General features: G+C 41.7%; 1 protein-coding gene across 15 annotated transcripts in view; it reads left to right on the top strand.

The window, feature by feature from the left end:
- Positions 1 to 23,527, top strand: part of RIPOR2 (RHO family interacting cell polarization regulator 2) — a 234,577-nt gene that overhangs the window by 25,136 nt on the left and 185,914 nt on the right. For 6 of the 15 annotated variants that reach the window (XM_063812149.1, XM_063812146.1, XM_063812144.1 and 3 more), the window contains exon 2: positions 1,304 to 1,381. The exons of the other annotated variants lie outside the window; for them this stretch is intronic. The gene's annotated coding sequence lies outside the window, so the exon portion shown is untranslated. The remainder of the gene's footprint in view (positions 1 to 1,303; positions 1,382 to 23,527) is intronic. 15 annotated transcript variants of the gene reach the window in all.

Genomic DNA, 23,527 nt, shown 5'->3' with positions numbered 1-23,527 from the left:
CAGGCTGGTCTTGAACTCCTGACCTCAGGTGATCCACCCGTCTCAGCCTCCCAAAGTGCTGGGATTACAGGCGTGAGCCACTGTGCCGGTGCCACTTCTTTTAACACTGTTCCAGTCCCTACCTCCCCACAAAGTGTCTGCCAGCTGGCTGCATGCTGGTTTGCAGTCTCTGGGAGAGGCTGGCTACTTTCTTTAGATCTTTTGTTTCCCTATGTTATCAACTTACCATGTCTAAGTGAAGCACCCAGAACGTGAATCCCCTAGAAGATATATACAATGAGAGGATCTTTCTCCCTAGGTTTTATTCCTGGACATTTTTAGAAACCCAGAAGTAAAATTGGAATTAATAAATATTTCTAATTATGAGATAGAAAAGCAGAAGTAACAAGAGTTTGAAATTTTAATGTCAGAACTTTTTTGAAGAATGTTCATAATTATAGCAAGGGAAGAAGTGATGAATCAGTTAAGGGAACTTCATTATCGTCAGACACAAGACTTTTGTCGTGTGTTGCTTGTGACGCTAACTCCATCTCTAGTTACTTAATGTTCCCAGATTCGTGACTATTTTGTCATTCAAAGATCAAACATTTCATTTTCCTTCCTTCTCTTTCCTCTTAAGTGTTTCAGCAGCAATTAAGTCATGCTGTGGAATGCTTAAGTGCAGTAACAAATGTCATGAAAACTGAACATACAGCTAATTTTACTTCTCATGAATAGAGTTCCTGCGGTTTCACTTCAAGACTAATGGAGGGGATGCATTCCATCCTTATTCTCTACTTTAAATTGCTGAGATTAGCTTCAGGGATCCAGCTTCCATTCAGCCTAAATTTTTCAACATTGTGGGCTTATTCCATATAGTTCTGATCTATTGTTGATGCCCTGGGCCTCAGGAACTACTGGAATGAATTGTTATTTTTTATTCATTTTTAGAACTGCATTTTTAGGACTGGGAGTGGTGGCTTATGCCTGAATCCCAGCACTTTGGGAGCCCGAGGCGGGTGAATCACCTAAGGTCAGGAGTTCGAGACCAGCCTGGCCAACATAGTGAAACCCCCGTGTCTACTAAAAATACAAAAAAATTAGCTACGCATGATGGCGCATGCCTGTAGTCCCAGCTACTCCGGAAGCTGAGGCAGGAGAATGGCTTGAACCCAGGAGGTGGAGGTTGCAGTGAGCCGAGATCATGCCATTGCACTCCAGCCTAGGTGACAGAGTAAGACTCTTTCTTAAAAAAAAAAAAAAAAAAAAACCCTGCATTTTTAAGGGGAGGCTTTCCAACCATGATTAACTTCATTTTCTGTAGGTGCATGAAAGACCTCCTCCTTCTTCTCCACCTCCCTCTACGATATATGAGTATCCTCTCCACCTCCCTCTACAATATGTAAGTATCCTACAAAACCTCCATGAAAAGGTAAAGAAATGTACTCTGGAAGGAATAAGCAGGAGAGGGACTTGCTTTATTTCCCAATTACTATAATACTATTTGGCATCAGTTAGTAAACAGGGTTTGAAAAGGAAATGAGGATTTGGTAAAAGTGACTGAATTGTCCCACAGTTTATACAGAGTCAAGAGGATCCTATGAATTTCCCACTGGGTTAAAAATACGACACAATCCAAGGAGACAGCATACCCAGTAGAGCCATGTAGACTGTCGTAAACACCGTTTCACCAGGCTGCACAGATGATGCCGCTCTTCCCTTCACCTCCCATCCTGTCGAAAAGGTTTTGTTATTTTGTGCTCATTTCAGAAGCTGATGTGTAAATGGTGTGTATTTCTGTTGCCATGACAACCCAGCAGCAATTGGCCTGGGCTTCTTACCAGAGTACAAATGTGCTCTTGACACGATGCTTATCAGACTTTGCCAGACAATTTTCCCTCCTGGATTCACACAAAAGGTTTCGAAGACTCCTAACTGCATTTAGAGGAGAGACAGGCTGAAATTTCGCACTTGGCTCTCATGAATGATGAAGCTCTAAAGCTCTGATCCCCTGCTGAAGTCATCGTGTTCTAGTCTATCATTTCAGTACTCTGGGGGCAACTCTGTATAATTAAAGAGGACCAAGTATAAATGCGGCAAAAAAATCTTGCTGGTTACCAGAACTGGGCTTTTGTTGATGTTTCATGTGACACATAACTGTCTCTGCATTTAATAAAAGGTCACTGTGACTGCCTGTGTTCTTATTCATATTTTGGCTTGTCAAATTTGTGTGTAGGTGCCATACCAAGAGAAAAACAAAACCCAACAATGCAAACAAACTGAATGATCCCTCGGGCCCTTCTCACACACTCGTGGGCTCATGTTTTGTCCTTGTCCCTAATGACCAAAAAATTTCAACTCATAATAATTTGTGCCATGTTACACACAACTTTCGATCATTTAGGGATGGACTGTCTAAATTTTGGAGCTCTTTGGTGCCTTCATTTCTCCTCCTTGTCCTTCCCACTACTGCTGTATCTGCCATTTTGCCAGCATCTCTTTCAGAGGGCAAATAGAGGAAATGAAACACACACTGTTTAATTTGACACTTATTAGCACCCCTCCAAAGGCTTTTATTAGGACAATGGGAACTAGTGAAATGACTTGTGGGGATTATCTGTGGTTCATGCCAACCCTGTTTCCAGAACCATGTGCAATCTTTAGTTGGCTCTATTTCGAAATAGCTTCTATTAGTTATCTCATTATTTCAATAAGGTAGCTCATGAAGTCAAATAAATACCAGCTGCTTCTTTAAAAAGAAATCTTTGTGTCTCTCAAAAAGTGAGAGCTATTGAGATGTGAGGTAGAAAAGGCTACAGGATATTTCAAGGTGATTGTAGTTTTGTTTGGATCCTACTTACCAGTTGCAAGTTGACCCGTTGAAAGGAAAATTAACTACATTAGGATTCAGCCACAAATGTCAGCCGTGTCTTCAAGCAAGCGGTTTAAAGCTCACGGATTTCAGTTCCCTCATCCGTAAAATAAGAAAATTTGACAACATTAATTCTAAGGTCTGCTCCAGGCCTAAAATTCTGTTTCCCTCCGGGAATTCTGGAAAACCTAAGCCCCAACCTTGCTGATGCATTTTGATAAATTAGGGTTGAAAAATACGAGGGGTAACCGTAAGAGAGAATCATCCAAAAACCCAAAATCAACATTGAAGCCCCTTCCAGTCCTAAATTTTTGGCCTGCTTCCCAAAACTTCCCTCTACCTCCATCTCTTTACCTAACTCCTCACTCCATAATCTTTTAAAATAAAAAGGCAATGAAGAAAGTGCAAGTGTCTGGCTTGAATTATTAGCTTCCTTAAATTCAGTGTGCCTATTGTAGAAAGGACTTTTTTACATGGAGTGGGAGACTGAACTACAGGAACTCCAAGCACCATTTCAACACTCACTTTCTGATTTGAAAATTTGATATTAATTATACAAAAGAGCCAGTGCAGAGAACCCCTATAGGCCCAGGTCACAAACTTGTAGTATATCAGCCCACAGATGTTTTGTTTGGCCCACAAATATGATTTACATTTCCGTTAAGTTTGGTTGTCAGCATTTAAAACATAAAGATTTTGCATGAAAAAAAATTCAGGTGTTCAGTGTCTATTTGTAAAACTGGCAGAGATGATGAAGGTGGGCTCACCTCCCTACAGTCCCCTGATGCTCAAGGGGCCGCCCCTTCAGGCAAAGCAGGTGCTCCCCCTTCAGGCAGAGTAGGTGCTGCCCTCCCAGTATACCACAGTCCACACCCCGCTATAGCCTCATTGATTCCCCCTGCCCTACACTGTGCACAGGGGAGTTGCAGATGCTTGACTTACTGGCTCCTCAAGGAACACCCATGGTCTTCAGACCACCACTGAAGAATCACTGTTCTGAAAGAAAAAAAAAAAAAATCACTGACCTTTCAGAAAATACATCCTGAGAATTATCCAATCGAAAGTTAGAGCTTCTTTGGGGAGATCCATGCTTATTTAATGATGTTTTAAAAACAATGAAAAGAAAAAAGCAAAACAGCAATCTGAACATCAATGACAGCTGTTCAGTAGGTGGGATGCTATTTTTGCTTATTCTAATGAACACAGTGTGCCAGACAGCATTCTGCAGATGCTCACCTCTCTGGAAGAAAAAGGAAAAAAAAAAAAAAACCCAGAGATGGAGTGCTATTTAATCAGACCACTCTCTGATAAGAGAATAACTAGTGATCCTGGCCCCCCATCCCCTCCGTATGGAGGCAGGGATTGTGCAATCTGTTTTTTTTTAAAACAACTTTGTTGAGATGTGATTCATATACCATAAAATTTGACCTTTCAAAACATACAGTGGTTTTTAGCATATTTGCCAAGTTGAGCAGCCATCATCACTATCTAATTGCAAAATGTTTTCACCACTGCAAAAGGAAACCCGGTCCCCATTATCAGGCACTCCTCATTCCAATCTCCCCTTCCCCCAGCCATAGGCAAGCACTAATCTACTCTCTATCTCTATGGATTTTTATATTTTGGATATTTTATATAAATGGGATCATCTGATCATAAGTAGCATTTTGTGTCTGATTTGTTTCAATTAGCATAATGTTTTTAAAGGTAATTTATTTTATAGCATGCATCAGTGCTTTCATCCTTTTTATAGACAAATTATATTCCATTGTATGGATAAACCACATCATGTTTACCCATTTTCTCTATTGATGGACATTTAGGTTGTTTCTTTCTGGCTATTATAAAAAATGGCACGGTGAACACCTGTGGACAGGTCATTATGTGTATATATGTTTTCATTTTTCTTGGGTTTATACCTAGAACTGAAATTGCTGGATCATATGGTAATTCCATATTTAACTTCTGGAAGAACTGCCAAATTATTTTCCTCAGCGGCTGAATCTTTATATTCTCATCAGCAATATATGAGAGCTTCAATTTCTCCACATTCTCAAGAACATATGTTATTATATTATCTATCTTTTTTAGTTTAACCATCTTACCAGGATCTCATTATGGTTTTAATTTCTATTTCCTTGATGACATATGACTCTGAGTATCTTTTCATGTGATTATTATCCATTTTTAGTTTAACCATCTTACCAGGATCTCATTATGGTTTTAATTTCTATTTCCTTGATGACATATGACTCTGAGTATCTTTTCATGTGATTATTATCCATTTGCATATCTCCTTTGGAGAAATGTCTATTCAAACTGTTTGCCCATTAAAAAAATTTGGTTATTTGTCTTTTTGTTGTTAGTTTTAAGAGTTCTCTATATGTTCTGGACACAAGCCCCTTATCAGATATAGGATTTGCAGATATTTTCTTCCATTCTGTGGATTTTCTCCTCATTTTCTTAATAGTGTCTTTTGAAATACAAAAGTTTTGATTTTGATGATGTCCAATGTTATCTATTTTGTATTTTGTCACTTACGCTTTTACTGTCATGTCTAAGAAATCATTACATAACGCCAGGTCACAAAGAATACTCCTGCAGATTCCTCTAAGAGTTTTATAGTTTTAGCTTTGACATTTGGGTCTACCGTCCATTTTTAGCTAGTATTTATCTACGGTGTGAGACAGGGCCATGCAGTCCATTTTTAGTAGTTAAGAACTTGCTTCCTTTCACTTATGCTCCAGCCTGTGCTTTATTAAAGAACATAAAAATATAAGAATGTAATCCCAAGAAACAATAAACTTTGCTTGGCTTCCCAATGTAACACCATCCAATTCCCCTCACACATTATAGTGTAACACAGGCCAACAGATAAAGTTTTCCTTTGTGGAAGAGCAGACTAAACTGTGGTTTGATGACTATGTGACATATTCTAGAGTTCAGATACAAGATCCAAAGTAATGTGGCAGTGATACCTGGAGCCCTGTCAATCCCTGTGTCATCCCCAGTGTCTCACCAGAAGACTGGATCCTGGGAAACTGCTCTTTCTGGAGACTTCCTTTTGATTACAATGCACACACATATATACACACATTATATACATGCACACACATATATACCTACATGTACATATACATATGTGTACATACATATAAACCCAATTCCTAATTTATAAAATTTATAAAATGTTAAAACATGTAACCACCATTTCTGTTGGCATTCCTAGCCTCCCTCCACTGCCGCATTGCCAAATTCTTCTTTTCCAATGAGTCATTGTAAAAAAAACCTTTTTTTCATAGATTCTGTAGATGAAAAAGTGAAGACCAGGATGAAGTAACGTGGGAAGATATTTGAAGGCAGAAGATATAAGGGACAGACTCAAGCAGGGTCCCAACTAGAGAGAACAACCTTTCCCAACCACCCAGGCAGAGAAGCCATTCTTTATCTGTGTCCCTATGCTACTTGCACACACTTCTAGTGTAGCATGCATGGGGATCATTTGTTGGCAGTGGTGTCTTCCCCTATAACCTATATGCTCCTCAAAGGCAAGAAGTCCATCTTATTTATTTTTGTATATCATCCTGTCAAGTGTCCCTTGTAGCACCAGAGACCTAGCAAGCACTAAAAAAAATGTTGGCTTAAGAAACGTTTACGGAGTGGAAGTGGAAGGAAATCTTTTCCTTCCTGCTCGCCTGAATAATATAGGCTCTATAGCACAGGCTCCTACTTATAAAGCCCATATAAATCCTGGCGCTCCCATAGCCCAATCGTAGTATAGAGTTCTAGTCAAAAAAATGCCATCTAGCAAGAAAAAGTAATTTTAAAATAATTCTAATTTTCACTTGAATCTCTTGAAGGACACTGTCTCAGTTCATTTTGTTTTGCCCTAAAGGAAAAACTGTGTAATCTGTCAAGTAAAGAGGCTTATTTGGCTCGTGGTTCCACAGGCTGTACACGAAGCCTCGCACCAGCATCTGCATCTGGTGAAGGCGTCAGACTGCTTCCACTCAAGGCGGGAGGTGAAGGGGAGCCAGCTCTGTAGAGCTCATGGGGTGAGAGAGGAGGAAAGGGGGAGGAAGGAGGGCCAGGCTCTTTCTAACAACCAGCTCTGGTGGGAAGAGGGGACTAATAGAGTGATGATTCAGTCATCCCCAGGGAGGGCACGAGACTGTTCATGAGGGATCTGTCCCCATGGCCAAACACCCCCATTAGGCCCCACCTCCAACATTGGGATTAAATTTTAACCTGAGGTTAATGGGGGACAAACATTCAAACTATAGCAAACATTAAACAGAATTAAACTCATAACCTACTATAATACCTGTAAACATTTTCCATTTGCTTCCTCTCCAGTTTTCTCTTATCTTGAAGCTCTTCTTGATCCTCTGTCTCTCTGAACTACTTCCTCCTAATTCTCTCCTGGAAGTTCTTCTGGGCATCCGTTCTCCCATGCTCTCCTGCCTCATGCCACACCACAGGGCCTTTCCTGCTGGCCACAAAACCCACTTGGCCCAGGGCAGTAGAAGGCTGTGTGGCCTCTTTGCTTGGAGACAGTTGAGTCCCCACCTCCACCCACAGGAAGTATAGTTCTTTCCTTATCCTGCTTTCCTCCCAAAAAATAATCATAAAGAATTTCTGGAATTCTATTATCTGTTAATATTACTTGTTATCTCATGAGTTAGATAGACTTTATGGGAGAGCTTGAAACTTGACCACCATTTAAAACACGGTTTCTGCGGGAAAGGCCACGATACATACTGAACCGCTGATTTACAAGCCAACTTTTGGAATACAACTTATTCATAAGCTGGGAGCCATCTGGGTGGTAACGAGCTTTGTGGTTTCTTCTTTTGGTTTCATGGTTTTGAATGAAGTTTGATCAAAGTTAAAATGGAGGAAACATTTCCTACTAATTCATTGGTATTTATCTGGCAGAAGTAAATATTTCTGGAGGAATATGGACTTCAGAATGGTAAGATGATTTCTAAGGGATTTCTCTTGTTTAATCGACCAAATTAACAACTCAGGCTGGAGTATTTAGGATTGAGTTACCAGAAAGAGGAAAGTGAATTCAGAGAAACTGCTAATCAAGATAAAGGTTGAAAGGCAGAGAAGCAAGGGATAAAGAACACTGTATTCTGTCTGACCTGCTTACAGAAGCAGGTCTTCTCCTGTTTTTGACACTGGTCTTAGTAAGCTCCTCTTCCCTTTGTGCTCCCTACTGTGAGGGGCTTGCCTTTCCCCATGAGACCAACATCACTCGCCCATGCTTTTGAAGCCAAGAGCAGCAGGATGCCACCAGCAAGACCCTGCATCAATTAGAGCTCCAGTCTCTGCTTTTGTTGCCTTCTCTGAGGTGAGGCAGCAGTCAGCATGGACCAGAGCCATCCTGCATCAGTGTCCTGGCTCCATCCCTAACAAGCTACATGAGCTCAAGCAAGCTATTGACCTCTCCCTGCTTAGTTTCCCAATATACCAAGTGGAAAGTAGCACCTGCTGAACTGCCAAGAACAGTGCTTCTCAATCCTGGCACTTCCCTAGAGGGAATGGAAGGAGACCCACAAATGCCAATGGCTCCTCCAGAGCCATCATCTTGCCTATCTCCTCATCAAATTTCCTTGGCACCATGACCAATTTCTACCACTTTATTCTTGGAGCAGATGTCAGAGAGGCCACTTTCTTTGGAAATCGTCTCCTGCTCCCTTTCATATCTGAAATCTCTTATTGTATTGGTGTCCTATTGCTACTGTAACAAATTACCCAAAATATAGTGGCTTAAAACAGTGTAATTTTATTATGTTTTATAGGCCAGAAGTCCAAGTCTTATAGGCCAGAAGTCCAAATGGATCTTACAAGGCTTAACTCAAAGGCTGCATTCCCCTCAAGGCTTGGGGCCTGTTTCCTTGCCTTTTCCAGCTTCTAGAGCCACCTTCACTTGTGGCCACAGCATTTCAGCCTTTGCCACTGTCCTCACATCTCTTTCTCTGACTGACCCCTCTTATGGGGACCCTTTTGAGTACATCAGGCCCTCCTGCATGATCCAGGGCCATCTCCCCATCTCAAGACCCTTAACTTAGCTGGGCACGGTGGCTCACGCCTGTAATCCCAGCACTTTGGGAGGCCGAGGCGGGTGTCTCACGAGGTCAGGAGTTCGAGATCAGCTTGACCAACATGGTTGAAAAAAAAATGCTTAACTTAATTACATCTGCAAAGTCCCTTTTACCATGCAGTTCTAGAGACTAGCATGTGGATGTGTTTGGGGGACCATCATTCAGCTACCATGCTTGTCTTGGCAACACAGTAAAACATGAGGCAGATTCTTACTACTGAGTTTAATAAAAATAATTTTAAAATATTTTTAAAAAATAAAAATAAGGCAGAAACAGTTCCATTTGACATTTTCATTGGAGGTATTTCCAGTGTTTCCAGCATTGGTTGCCTGGGATGATGCCACTAAACATGATAGGAAATAGAGGTCGGGGGCAAACTAGGGGTGGGGGCAGGTGGGGCTACAGCATGCTTATTTGTTGGTATGTTGTATTTGAGGTCCCTCCCGGATATCAATGTGGAAATGTCTACAGCAGTTGGAAGAACAGCTCTGGGGCCGGGGAGAAAAGCCTGGGCATGGATGTAAATGTGGAGTTATTGACAGAGATGATACAGTTGAAGCCATGGGGGTGCCTAAGATCACCGAGAAGGAAGATGGGGAGGGCAGGGAGGAAGGGCCAAGAGTGCAAAGTGTCTGGGGAAGAAGAATAAGGTCAGAGAGCACAGGACTTTTAGAGAGGCCAAAGGAAAATGAAGTAACAATTATAAAAATAATAATTGCCTGCATATTGGTAAAGTGAAACTTCATTTGATCATATCTTGCTTATTATGTACATAGGGAAAACCCACTCATTTTATTTATGGTAACATTTTTCAGTATGTCACATTCACAAAATTGACCAAGTGAGGATTTGTCATAGTATTGAGCACCCGTGGTGGAGCAGGCAGTGTCAGTGATGAGAATGTGAAAATGAATCAGCAGGTCCTTTTGCTCACTTCTTCAACCCACAGGATAAGACCAACAATATCAGAGAAGTTACCTCCTCTGAGAAGCAGGCCACTACTCAGGTGGACTAGAAGATCCAGCTTACCGTGTAGACACAGAAAATCCTCTGTTCATGGTATTTTGCCTTTAATTGGCTTTTCTTTATCTATTGAAGATATTAAGATACTGGCCATTCTCTCCAGCAGTATTAAGAAGACTAATAATAATAATAACAAAAGTCCATGTCACCATAGCCAAAACAGAAAACAGAGCAGAAACTTGGTGAAGTTAATCAAATAATTGCTGCAGGCCCTTGGTTATGGAGAACTCTCCCTGCTTTTGGTTGAGCAAGAGACCCTCCCAGAGCCTGGCACTGGGATTCACACAGCGTTCCATTCCAGAGCCACAGGGTCCCAGCAGCCGCACCACACAGCATTTGAATTCCAGCTCCTCTAGGCTTTCAGCCATGGCACAGTTTGTTTGTTTTTCCCCAAAGCAAAGTGCTGCCTGGCAGCTGAAAAGAGTGCATGTTTCCTCTTTCTCAACCTGGCTTCTTATATAGCTGTGCTATATTTGGCAGCTCAGTCTTACTTCCTATTCCAAATGCTTCCTCTTCCTGTGGGGAGAATTCTCAGAACTCTCGTGGCTCTGGTAGGTGTTATCAAAAACTTGTGCAAGGCCACTTGGTGGTACAGTCCGTACTCCACAGAGCCACCTCCCAGCTCAGTGACTCACCTGTGCCTGGAGGACACAGGGTATGAACTCTTCAAAAAAGAACAGAGAGTTCCAGGACACCTCTCACTTGAATTGTGATGAAGGTTTAATAATGAACAAAAGCAGAGGGAGATTGGAATTTGTGGGGGTGAGGTGGCGAGAGAGATTTGAAAAGACAGATGAGACTTTAAGGCCCGAAGACAAATACAATTTATTCCTCAAAGAAAAAGTAGTAATTATTTGTTTGAGATCTATCTTCCCCTGTAGACTATAAGAATCATGAGAACCATGAGAGGCCATGCCATTTTTTGTGCATTGTTTTAACTCTAGTAAAGTGCTGGCTGGTATTATAGTAGGTGCTCAATTAATGTTTATTGAACAAATGAATAAATGAATGAATGAAGGCAGAAAGAGGCATGAGCATTGAAAAGTAATCCTTTAAAAACATGTGTTGGTATATGGAAAGAGAAAGAAAAACTGTATACATGTTAACAGTATTTATTTCTGAGGGGAGGGATTAGAGAGTATTCTAATTGTTTTCCTTTTATGATTTTCTGTCGTAGTCTCATTTTCCTATAATAATTTCTCATGCTTGTTTAACAGAAATATTTTAAAGTAAGGATTCAAAATTTAAAAAGCCTGGAAGGAAATATATAAACCTTAGAGCAGCTTTTGTGCTGGGCATAGAATTGTAGAGTTTTATTTTATTTTCTGAATGTTCTATTGCTTTCATCATCTGAGAACACTTTTGAAACGAACAAGTTAGTGAGTCACCATGGCAGGAGAGCACTATTGTAGGAGGGCTGGGATCCCAGAGCTCAGTGATCGTGAAGAAAATGTCAAGTTAAAGAGGAGAAGAAGGTGATGTATATAATGGCATATCTTTTGATCAGTAAATATATATATATATCTCCATAGGGATTTTATTTCTGAAACACCCCTTGGAAATACCTGCCACATTCACCAGAAGCTAAATAGGTCCTGCAAAATTTCTTCATTCCCACTTGTGAGAGACTATGTCTCTGACTTTGTTCACAGTTAAGGATAATTTTTTTTCATTGACTAAGATGAGACGTAGATTTCTTACGCTTCTTTCAAATGAAAACTTATAAATACCGGCTATTTAGGGATATTTTACAATTGCACAGGTAGGAAAATCAGAACACAAAATATCATTGTTGTATAGATGCTCTGCAGACCTGTGCAGGTGGCTCTATGACACTTATGGATTAATGGGGAGTTTTGTCTGGTAAATTGATTTGTAATCTGATGGAGAAATATTTTGAGCTGTATTTGGTTTGATTAAGGTGGAACCTAGTCTAAATCTACGGACAACCCGGTCAGAGTCAGCCTCGTAGATGAAAACCCCAGGGCCTCCTTCAACCTCTGGTGACCACAACAGTGTGAAGTGTTACTGCAGGAGTAGCCACTCCAATCCTGTTAGCTCTGCCAGATAGGGAAATAGGCAGAGAAATTCTCCTGGTGCAAAGCTATCAGCTGTAGCTTAAGGGTGGGAGAATTCACTAATTAATACCATGATGTTGGGGGTAATAGAATGGATGACACAGCAGAGAGTGTGTGTGTGTGTGTGTGTGTGTGTAGCCTATTTGAATACATTTGGGGTACTAGCTTTTGATTCAGATCATAACATATTTGGATGGTTGGAATTAAAACAATGGGGAATTAAAATGTGAGAATACTAAAGCACCTTAAGGAAGGAACTGGACAAATGGTTGTCTCCCTTCAAAGACAGCAGATTTACACGCACACATGTGCGCATGCACACGTACACACACACACACAAACTAGATGCCAGTAAAACAAAACAAAACAAAACAAAAAAATGGCATGGCTTCTCTCCAAAAACAACCCATACAAACTCTAAAAGGGCATCCTTCAGTTTCCTGCCTCCACTTCGGGACAAATAGTCCCTCAGCAGCCCCTTGCATAATGGGATCTCTCTGATTGGCCTGCTGAGCAGGGATCCCTGGCTTCTTGAGTCCTGATGCTGGCTACTGTCAAATCAGTGCTGTTTGCAGGCGCTCATCTCCCTTCTTGGCAGGAGAAAACCTGGAGAGGAGGCGACAAGGTGGAGAAAAATCCAGTACAGGGGGTGAATGGTGAACATAAAGGAGAAGCTGTTACCCTCTCCAGGCCAAGGAGAACTGCTGTGGAAATGCTACACTGTGACCAAGCAGCAGGGATTATGAGGTGTACAGAGACTTTTTTTAACTTGCATCTGATTGTGTGATATTTAGTTACACGACTTTGGTGGTGTAAAGCCTGTCTGTGCTTTGTTCTTTTTTTCCATATCCATCATTCAACAATCAGATCCTATGAGTCATTCCATTTTAATTTCCATCTTTCACTGAGTTTGGGTATCATTGTGGTTGTTAGGTATTTTAGCCAGATTTAGTGCTTTTTTGAGGTATTCAGAAACTGTCTATAAGTCTCAGGAAGTTGAGACAATGAACACATCACAACCATAATATCCCTTGGTTTGTTTCTACTCAGTTACTCCTTTTCACTGTGTGCTGCTCAGATCCCCTCCAGATGCACTATTGTGTGTTTAGGACATATAAAATACCACTAGAGCTGCTTCCATTTGTACTTTATTCACACAGTGACATGACAAATGAAAGAAGAGTGGTAAATGGTCATAACTGAACTGGGGTCAGATTTATTAGACTATTTTTAACATACGAATTCAAAAATACTATTTGAACAAGTAAGTATCTGAAGTTTGCACTTCCCTGTTGGAAAAGCTAAGACTGGAACGCATTCTACTGAAAATATAAAAAAGTGAGGCTTGGAATAAGAGGTAATGCTACCTTTAAAGGAGATTTTAGGCCAGGCATGGTGGCTCGTGTTTGTAATGCCAGCACTTTGGGAGGCCGAGATGGGTAGATCGCTTGAGCCCAGAAGGTGGAGACCAGCCTGGGCAACATAGTAAGACCCCGTCTCCACCAAAAAATAGAAAAATTACCCAGGTGTGGTGGTGCACGCATGTAGTCCCAGCTACTTGGGAGGCTGAGGTGCAAGGATCACTTGAGCCCAGGGAGGTTGAGGCTACACTGAGCCATGACTGCGCCACTGCACTCCAGTCTGGGCAACAGAATGAGATCCTGTCTCGAAAAGAAGAAAAAGGAGATGATAATAATAATAATAATAATAATAATAATAATGTGTTAATTCTGAAAAACTGATAATTCATGTAGACCTCTTTCAAAGAGGAAAGAGTTAAATAAAAATAAATCTTGAGATACCTCTTACCCAATGATACTCTCAAAGGCTGAAGTCAAAATATGTGTTCTGCATTTTCTTCCATCATTGCTGAATGGTTTTGTGTTTTAGAAATGCATGCTCTGAGAAAGGTTACTTAGAAAGTTTTAAAGATTCGACCCTATGTGAACGGTCGAGAAGTGACTCACCAATCTTTTCTCTCTACAATCTAATCCGCTTGATAAAAATAAAAGTGAATCGTAAACATGTTTTATAAAACCTGTTCCATGTTTTAACCATAAAATGTTCCATGGAATATAAAACATAAAAATGTTCCATGTTTTAACTGCAGAAATATTCGCAGGAGCTGCAACCCTTATGAACTTGTCTTAAATCACTTTTTGTACTTGGATCTTTTGCAAATTGCAAAAGGCACATTGCCGGCTGCAACTTCGGACGAACCACACATTCCATTTCAAGATGGCTGTTTAATCTTTCTCAGACTTGACAATGCTCAGGCAATTGTCACCATGACGTTCATTCACCTCGGACTGCCACTTTCCTGTGGCTGCCATCACTTCTACATGTGGTATTTTTGATTGACACCGTGCCAGGTGGAGCTGAGTCCCTGCTTTCATTCTTGTCCAGGGATTTTGTGACAAAAAGCTGAATGTGATTCAGAAAGAAATAACATGTTGTATATCTAAAACACTTGGTTGTCTTTAAAGCGCACTGTTGCTTCTGCAGGTTCCTTCAGTATTTGTAAGGAGAAAACATGAAATACAGGTTTTGCTTTCTATGGAAACGTGCAGGAAGTAAAAAACTTCCACTTCTTGAGCGTTCACTGAATAGATAAGGAAATGTGAATGATTCACAGTGGACCTTATTTCCTAAAGCATTTTGAACATATTTAAACAACAAAAAGATGAACAATGAAGAAATACATACCATTTGGATAAGTCCTTCTGTAACAGGTGGTTGTTATCTTAATTTTTATGAATGTAGAGTCTACGAGTTGGAGGACATACGTTATGTTCTTGTCCACAGAATTTGTACTTTACCATAGTATTTGGTAAGAAAATACCCATACTTATATGGTTGTCCTAAAGTTTAGGTAATTTTGTTTTAAATGCCATTTACTGAATGCTCTAGTCATACCTATAGTCTAAGAAAAAGGTTGGCACACTATGATTGGTATACCTAGTGCAGCTCACTGCTGTTTTGTATATACAGTTTTATTGGAACATAGCCAACCTCATTTGCTAATAATTTGTCTATGCCTGTTTTCAACTACAATGGTAGAGCTGAATAGTTGCATCAGAGAAAGTAAGGCCCACAGGCTGGGCGCAGTGGCTCACATCTGTAATGCCAACACTTCGGGAGGCTGAGGCGGGTGGATCACAAGGTCAGGAGATCGAGGCTGTCCTTGCTAACATGGTAAAACCCCATCTCTACTAAAAATACAAAAAAAAGAAAAAATAGCCAGGCATGGTGGCACGCGCCTGTAGTCCCAGCTACTTGGGAGGCTGAGGCAGGAGAATCACTTAAACCCGGGAGGCGGAGGTTGCAGTGAGCCAAGATCGCGCCACTGCACTCCAGCCTGGGTGACAGAGCGAGACTATGTTTCAAAAACAAAAAAAAAAGAAAGAAAGGAAAAAGAAAGTAAGGCCCACAAAGCCTAAAATATTTACTCCGTGATTTTTTTTTTTTTTTTTTTTTGAGATGAAGTCTCGCTCTGTCGCCCAGGCTGAAGTGCAGTGGCGTGATCTTGGCTCATTGCAACCTCTGCCTCCTGGGTTCAAGCAATTCTCCTGCCTCAGCCTCCTGAGTAGCTAGGATTACAGGTGCCCGCCACCGCGCCCAGCTAATTTTTTTGTATTCTTAGTAGAGACGGGGTTACACCATGTTGTCCAGGCTGGTCTCAAACTCCTGACCTCGTGATCCGCTCGCCTCAGCCTCCCAAAGTGCTAGGATTACACGCGTGAGCCACTGCACCCAACTACTCTCTGAACTTTTACAGAAAAAGTTTGCTAACCCCTGACCTAAGTTATTAAAATTTTAGGACTGAAAATATGTATATTGTCTCTGTATTTGTATGATTACATAAATGCATATGTGTATACCTATATGTAGCTACATATGCATATATACATATGTATGGTATACATACACATATGTAAATATATAAATATGTGTATAAGCATATAGATACATGAGTATGTGTGTGTTTACACGTATATATGTGCATGTATATGTACATGTGCGTATGTGTGTGCACATACACAAGATTAATTGAATTCTAAGCAGGACATCGCTAGGGAATGGTATCTTTAATTACACCTGAAAAAAAATCGAGGTCCACAGCCCCTTTCCTGAACATACTGTCTGGCTCTCCTCCATTTAAGTGGTAAATGATGCCTGGTCAATATACAGGAATTATGTTCTTTGCCTCCTCCCCTTATGGGTCCATCTCTGGAGAAAGCATTTCTCCACGGATGTTTATAGCCAAGAACTTGAGTCAGTATTTCCTTGCTGCTGATCCAGCATGCTGGGGAACAACAAAAGCAGCAATGCTGGGGAACTTTGGGGCAGCAGGCTCAGTGCTGGATTCCTTGGTGAGAACCTTCTACTTTTCCACAGAGATACTCCAGGCCCCACCAAGAGCAGAAAGAAAAGCCAGGACGGGAAGAAAAAAAAAAGGAAAAAGCAGTACAGAAAGAAAATAGAGGCTGGCTGTATGTAAAACACGAACAATGTAGCCTAACATTGTTAACTAATTTTAGTTTGGGAAAAAGAAGTGCTGCATTAATTGTAGATTAAAATACAGATATAAAACCCCTCAAGCCAGATATTCATGAGTTCACTTATTCATTTAATAAATGACTAAATGAGCACTTACTATGTGTCAGGGACAGGGCTGGGCTCAGGAGATACAACAGTGCACAGGATACACTCCCTGCCCTTACAGACCTGACAGTACAGTCGGGGAGGAAGATGGGTGAACTCTTACTTTGGAGTGCATTGTGTGAGTTTTCGCGAGTGGTCAGCATAGAGTGCTACAGAGCTAATATGAAGGATGCCCAACCTTCCTGACACCTTCATTGGTCAGGAAAGGGTTCCTGGAGGAAGCAACCTCTAATGGAGAGTGAAGTGAAAGTAAGAGTTGTCCAGGTGAAAAGACACCAGTAAGAACCTTCTAGGCAAGAGTGCCAATGTGTGCATAGGACTAGACTTGAGAGAGACCATGGTATTGGGGATATGCAAATGGCCCTGGGTGGCTGGGGCCAAGAAGGCAAAAGATGAAGGGTGGCAAGGAATTGGGCAAGGCATACTTGAAGCTAAAAATCTCAGTCAGCTGGCTGACCTTCTCTCACCACCACCTGATACTGATGGGCTCAGAGAGGTCCCCAAACATGGGTGAGACCTCGACTCCAGCTGGTGTCCAGGCTCTTGACACTGTTGCAAGAAGGAATTCAAGGATGAGTCAGGGCTGGGCGCGGTAGCTCATGCCTGTAATCCCAGCACTTTGGGAGGCTGAGGCAGGTGGATCAGGAGGCCAGGAGATCAAGACCATCCGGGCTAACACAGTGAAACCCTGTCTCTACTAAAAATACAAAAAAATTAGCCAGGCGTGGTGGCAGGCGCCTGTAGTCCCAGCTACTTGGGAGGCTGAGGCAGGAGAATGGCGTGAACCCGGAAGGTGGAACTTGCAGTGAGCCGAGATCATGCCACTGTGCTCCAACCTGGGGAACAGAGCGAGACTCTGTCTCAAGAAAAAAAAAAAGGATGAGTCAGAAAATAGTGAAAGTACAGAGATTTGTTGCAGAGGGAAAATTACACACTCAAGGGAAGGGAATGTGGTTGTAGTCAAGAGTCATGCACAAGGGGGTTTGGGGTTGCTACCTTCATGGGTTTCTTTAACCAAAGCAAGGGGTGGAATATTCATGAAAATTCCTGGGAAAAGGTGGAGATTTCTCAGAATTGTCATGCCGCCCACTTTTCCAGCAAGTATAGATGTTCTTGGAACTGTCATGGCACTGGCAGGTGTGTGATTTGTATGTTAATGAGCATATAATAAGGTCCTAGGTGAAACCTAAGTAGGATCCAGCTCCATGTTGGGTCCAGTCAGTCTCAGTCAGCTTGGTCCACACCTGGTTTTTCAGGGTCTTATCAGCCCATAGCCTCTAGTTATGTGAAACTGCTGCCTGGAATTTTTATTCTCCTGTAACCACCCTATAAGTTTCCTGTCTCACATCCAAATCAACACCCCCAAGATTCCCTATCAGCCTTCATTTGATCTCCCAGATCAATTAGGAGGAAGGAACACTCTGATTCAGTGCTATGTGGAGTCACACTGGAGCCTGAGGCAAAAGGAATATGCATCCCTATAGTGTACATTCACCCAAAAACGTTCCTATAGTTTGTGGAAGAAGTCAATACAAGCTCTACAATTTAAAAAAAAAATGACTGCATATAAAGTTCCACATTGTCCAATCTGTTCCCGTGCCATTGTCAACTCTCATTGACAAGGTCTGTCCTGGCCAACCTTGGGCCGATTGGAATTCCTGTTCCACAATAACCCAGGGTCATGAAACAAATAACAGCAGCCTGTCTTCACCTAATTTTTTGATATTTTGTTTATTGTAGATTTTTTTTGCCCGTAGTCTATAGATGAGAAATATATAGGATCCAGGTGGTGAAAAATCATGTGAAAAATGGTAAGCAGTTTGCATTTTGTATAGGGGCAATGGAGAGACGTTGAAAGGCTTTGAACATGGAAACAAAGGAATCAGATTTTCTGGGTAAGAAATATCACTCTAGTTGCAGATTTGAGGGTAGATTTGGGATGCTAGATTTTTTGATAGAAACATCTGTATTTATAGTCACCAAAAATATCCCTTGGGGGATTGCTATTAACTTTATAAAAATGGTTTGCAATATAAAATCCTTGTAAATGAGAAATACATTTGTAAATATGTACTGATTTGTACATATGTCTGATGGTAAATTTGATTATTCACAACTTTTCAAAAACACACTCCTGTGTTTTTGCAAGTGATCATTTTGTTGAGATTCTCAAAGAATTACTTGAGCAAGCTGATGAACACATCATGGAGTATAAATTGCAGAGGAGACCGTTTTCTATCCAAAACACAAGAAAACAAACAGATTGAGGAAGTTAAGGGGAAAAGGAGAAAAAGAGGGGCTTGGCAGTTTAAGAGTGTGGGCTAATTTACATCTGAAAATCCTCTCTCATGCTGTTCTCTGCACCTGGAATACCCTCCCCAACGCCTATTCAATTTCAAGGCCCAAATCAAGCTCTATTCCTAAGACTTTTTTGATTGCTCCAGTGCATCCAATCTCCTTTTCCCCTTTAGTTAGTGGCCCTGAAACCTAAGTGTGAGAATCACCCAAAGGACTTACCGAAGCAAAGTTTTGGTTTCAGTAGGTCTGGGGTGGGGACTGAGGATGTATTTCCAACAAGTTCCCAGATGATGCTGATGCTGCTCACGGGCCACACTTCGGGAATCACTGCTTTAAACCAGTGCGTGTTTCTCAGACTTTAATGTGCATACAGATCACCTGGGGGTCTTGCAAAGGATGCTACACTGAGCTCTATATCAATGGTTTTCAACAAAGGATGACTTTACTCCCAGGGAATATTTGGACATGTTGGACATTTTTGGTTGTTATATACTGTGGCAGTAGGAAGTGAGGAGTGCTTTTGCTTGTTACTGGCATCTAGTGGGTAGGGGCCAGAGATGCTTCAAAACATCCTACAATGCCAAGGACAGCCTCCCACAATCAAGAATTATCTAACCCAAAATACCACTGTTGGGAAACCTTGATTTAAACCATACAATTTAGATACCATCACCATTTGCTATTGCTCATGGAGGCTGTAAGGACTGCAGTTTCCTAAAAGCAAGCACTATGTCTAATATAGAAATTCTGAGGCTCTTCCTCTTTCTGGGCCAAATACTACCTTCCCACCCCACCTCCCCTCCAAATGCCTAACGCAGTGTTTACTACATAGTGAGCATACAGGAAAAGGTTTTTTAAATTAACTACCTAGGAACACTCAAACTAGTGGTTCTCAGGCTTAACTGTATATTAGAATCACCTGGGGAGTTTTTTAAAACCCAAATGCCTGCATCCCACCAACAGAGATTCTGATTTCATTGTTGTGTGCTATGGCCTGCATGTTGGGAGTTTTAAAAGCTCTGCAGGTGAGCCCAATGAGCAGACAAGGTTGAAAATCATTGGACTCCATCCTCGCTAGTTAGTAATTCACATTTGAAACTGTGAGATTGAGAAGGAACACTTGTAGCCGCTTGAGCGTATGTATGATTGCTGCTAAGGAAAACCCATTCCAAAACAAGTTAGACCCATAAAATGTCATTAATTTCCAAGTAGTTGTTCTGTACCGCCTGTGAGTTGTCCATTATGCTATGTGCTAGGAATACAAAATTGAAAAGTTTAAGGGCTCTGCCTTCTAGGGACCTCCTAGTGCAATGGAGAAGTTAACTATGAACAATACAGTAAGTGCTATAATAGAAGCCTGTACAAAGTGCCTGAGTCACGCAGAGGAAGTATCACACTAAAGGAAGTGGCTTACTTTTCCCAAGGGCTCAGAAGAATTGGGGAAGGGGTTCTTAGAGAACCCTCTCACCTGGGTGTTGAAAGTAAACAGTGTTGATTGGAAATGTCAAGTACATCAGCGTGGTTGGACACAGTTGGACTAGCTGGTGTTAAAGGAAGCAGAAACAGTGGTGGGAGGGAAGGGAAAGGGGCAGCACAGGGCTTGAGGGCATAAGGCCATTCATGAAGAGCTGCATGCTCAGGGGTCAGGACTGTATAGACGAGAGGCAGCCAGCGATGGTTAAACAGAGAAGTGATCTGAGGAGGTGAGCTCACTGTGATCCCCACCTCCTCTGCACACTTAAGGGCTGTAATTAAAAGATGCATTCATCAACTCCTGTTGCGCAATAACCCAGGGTCATAAATCAAATAACAGCAGGCTGTCTTTATCTAATTTTTTTGATCTTTTGTTTATTGTAGATTTTCTGCCCATAGTTCATAGATGAGACCTGAAAAATATGTAGGATCCAGGTGGTGAAAGACCACATGAAAAATGATAAGTAGTTTGCACTTTGTCTAGGGACAATAAGGAAACATTGAAAGACTTTAAGCATGGAAATAAAGGAATTTTATTTTCTAGGTTAAAAATATCACTCTAGGCCAGGCGTGGTGGCTCACGCCTATAATCCCAGCACTTTGGGAGGCCGAGGCAGGTGGATCACGAGGTCAGGAGATCAAGACCATCCTGGCTAACACGGTGAAACCTCGTCTCTACTAAAAATACAAAAAATTAGCCGGGCGTGGTGATGGGCGCCTGTAGTCCCAGCTCCTAGAGAGGCTGAGGCAGGAGAATGGCATGAACCCGGGAGGCGGAGCTTGCAGTGAGCCGAGATCACGCCACTGCACTCCAGCCTGGGCGACAGAGCGAGATTCCATCTCAAAAAAAAAAAAAAAAATCACTCTAGTTGCAGATTTGAGAGTAGATTTGGGATGTTAGATCTTCATAGAAACATCTGTATTTATACAGCTATAAAATATCCCTTGGGGAATTGCTATGAACTTTATTAAAATGGTTCACAATATAAAGAATGACTTGAGAACATATAAGAGGTACCTTGTATGTTGTATTCTCTGTAAGCAGAGCTTTGTGGAGTTGTGCGAGACTGCAGCCCTGCCACCTTCATTCCAAGTTCACTTCCCTGAAGCTCCTACGGCACAGAATCTAGAGGATGACAAACTGTGTACAAGGAGTGGATTGAGTTGCCGGGATTGGCAGTTTCCCAGGCAAGGCCTGGCTGTCCAGAGTCCTCCCTCCCTGTGGCCACTTGCCCCTACTCCCTTCCCCCAGTGATGCCACCCAGGAATAGCACACTTTATCCAACCAAATGGCTTCCCTCTGGGACCATTTCTCTTCTGTCCTGATGGACCCTTTGAGACAATTCATTGCCCCTTCAGCAGCTCCTACTGCTGAAGCCTCACCCTCCTCTACAGCCACATCCACCCCAGGAAAAGTCTCTGTGCACTCCCAGGCTGAGGACCCCTTTAGAGGCAAAGCAAACAGCAGAGCCAGGGAGCCTATTAGGGCTGGGGTCCTGCTCTCTAGCACAAAACCCTCATAATAAGAAGAGAAGATGATGCAGAAAGGAAAGGAAAAGTCCCCACGCTGGTAGCTCAGGCCTAGTTCCCAGCCCTTCTTCCTCAGAACCAGATGGCTCCCTGGATTTAGAGTATCCCCTAGTGGCCTCAGCAACCAAATTCTGCATGGCAGAGAGGATGGTTGGCCACAGACACTGGGGCCATATACATCACAGTATAACGTCTAAACAAAATGTGAGCTCCATTGGCTGTCAGAGTTCACTGTGAATCAATACATCCAAGAAATGGGAAGAGAGAGACAGAGATAATCCTCATTTTAAGATAAAGAGTTAAGCTCAAGTAGAGATGGGGCAAGTGTAGACCAAATTAGGATGCTTGGAGTATGTTTCTGGTATGCAAGTTTCATGGTGCTATTGGTCATTAGCACTGGTCCAGGGAGCCAGGGAACATTGTTCCACCCCAGGTTTCAGAACCCAAAACTTTGCCTTATGGTGGCCACAGACACCCCAAACCATGTCCCATCGCTCTCATGAGTACCCCAATGTCTTCTCCCACATCCTTCAAGTCCCTTCTTCTTTGCTCTTCTACAGGTGAGAATAAAGGTAGAAAAATCGAAAGTGGGCTAGGGAGCAGCAATGGTGATCAGAGCCATTACAACAGATCGGAAATGCTTTCAGCACCACTTTACCTGCAAATGGCTTTCAACATCCCAGTCTCCTCATGGCTTAGCACATGGTGTTTTTGATGGAAATAAGGTGCTATATTGTGATACACTCTAAGATGCTGCAAAGAAACGTGATCAGACCTTCAAATGGTATTACCTGACCTGTACTTTCTTTGATTTGTGTTGGTCCAGACCTTCACTAATTTACAAAATAGAAGCTTAGTCTTCTCTCTCCTTAACATCCCCTTTATATCCCTTTACCTTTTTTCTTGATGTGTCTTCCTCAGTCTCAAAGAGTCCAGTTCCTCATATCCTCTTATTCCTATCACCTTAAAAAACCTACTCTTTGGAAATTATCTGTTTCCCAATTACTATAACTCAGAAATTACTGTGTGTCATACCTTTGTCTGGGAGCTTACATTTTAACAAAGAACAATACATTTAGCCAAAGGAATGGCACTGTGAGTGAAATGTTAGGTACCAGTTAACTCAAGAATCAACTCTTATCTTGGGCTGAACTACAAGTTAATTGATTAAATAGTCTGTTAAAAATTTAATGAGATTTTTAAAATGATACCAAATCAAAATTTAAAGCAAGCATTAGCAGAATTGCTCTCAAAGAGTCAGATAGTAAATATTGTCATCTTTGGGGGATATGCAATTTGTGAGACTGTTCAACTCTGCCTTCATAATGTGAATGCAGCCATAGAAAATACATTAACAAATGGACATGACTGTTTAATATAACTTTATTTACAACAAGCAAACAATTGGCAGACTGAATTTGGCCTTGCCCTCAGGTCACAGTTTGAAGACCTCTGATATAGGATACTTCTTTGAATTACTGAAAGTGAGCATGTGC

Source organism: Pan troglodytes, chromosome 5 (genome assembly GCF_028858775.2).
Source record: "Pan troglodytes isolate AG18354 chromosome 5, NHGRI_mPanTro3-v2.0_pri, whole genome shotgun sequence".
In the NCBI taxonomy this organism is placed as follows: Eukaryota; Metazoa; Chordata; class Mammalia; order Primates; family Hominidae; genus Pan; species Pan troglodytes.
The sequence above is the reverse complement of the archived record's forward strand: the minus strand, read 5'-3'. Positions and strand labels throughout refer to the sequence as shown.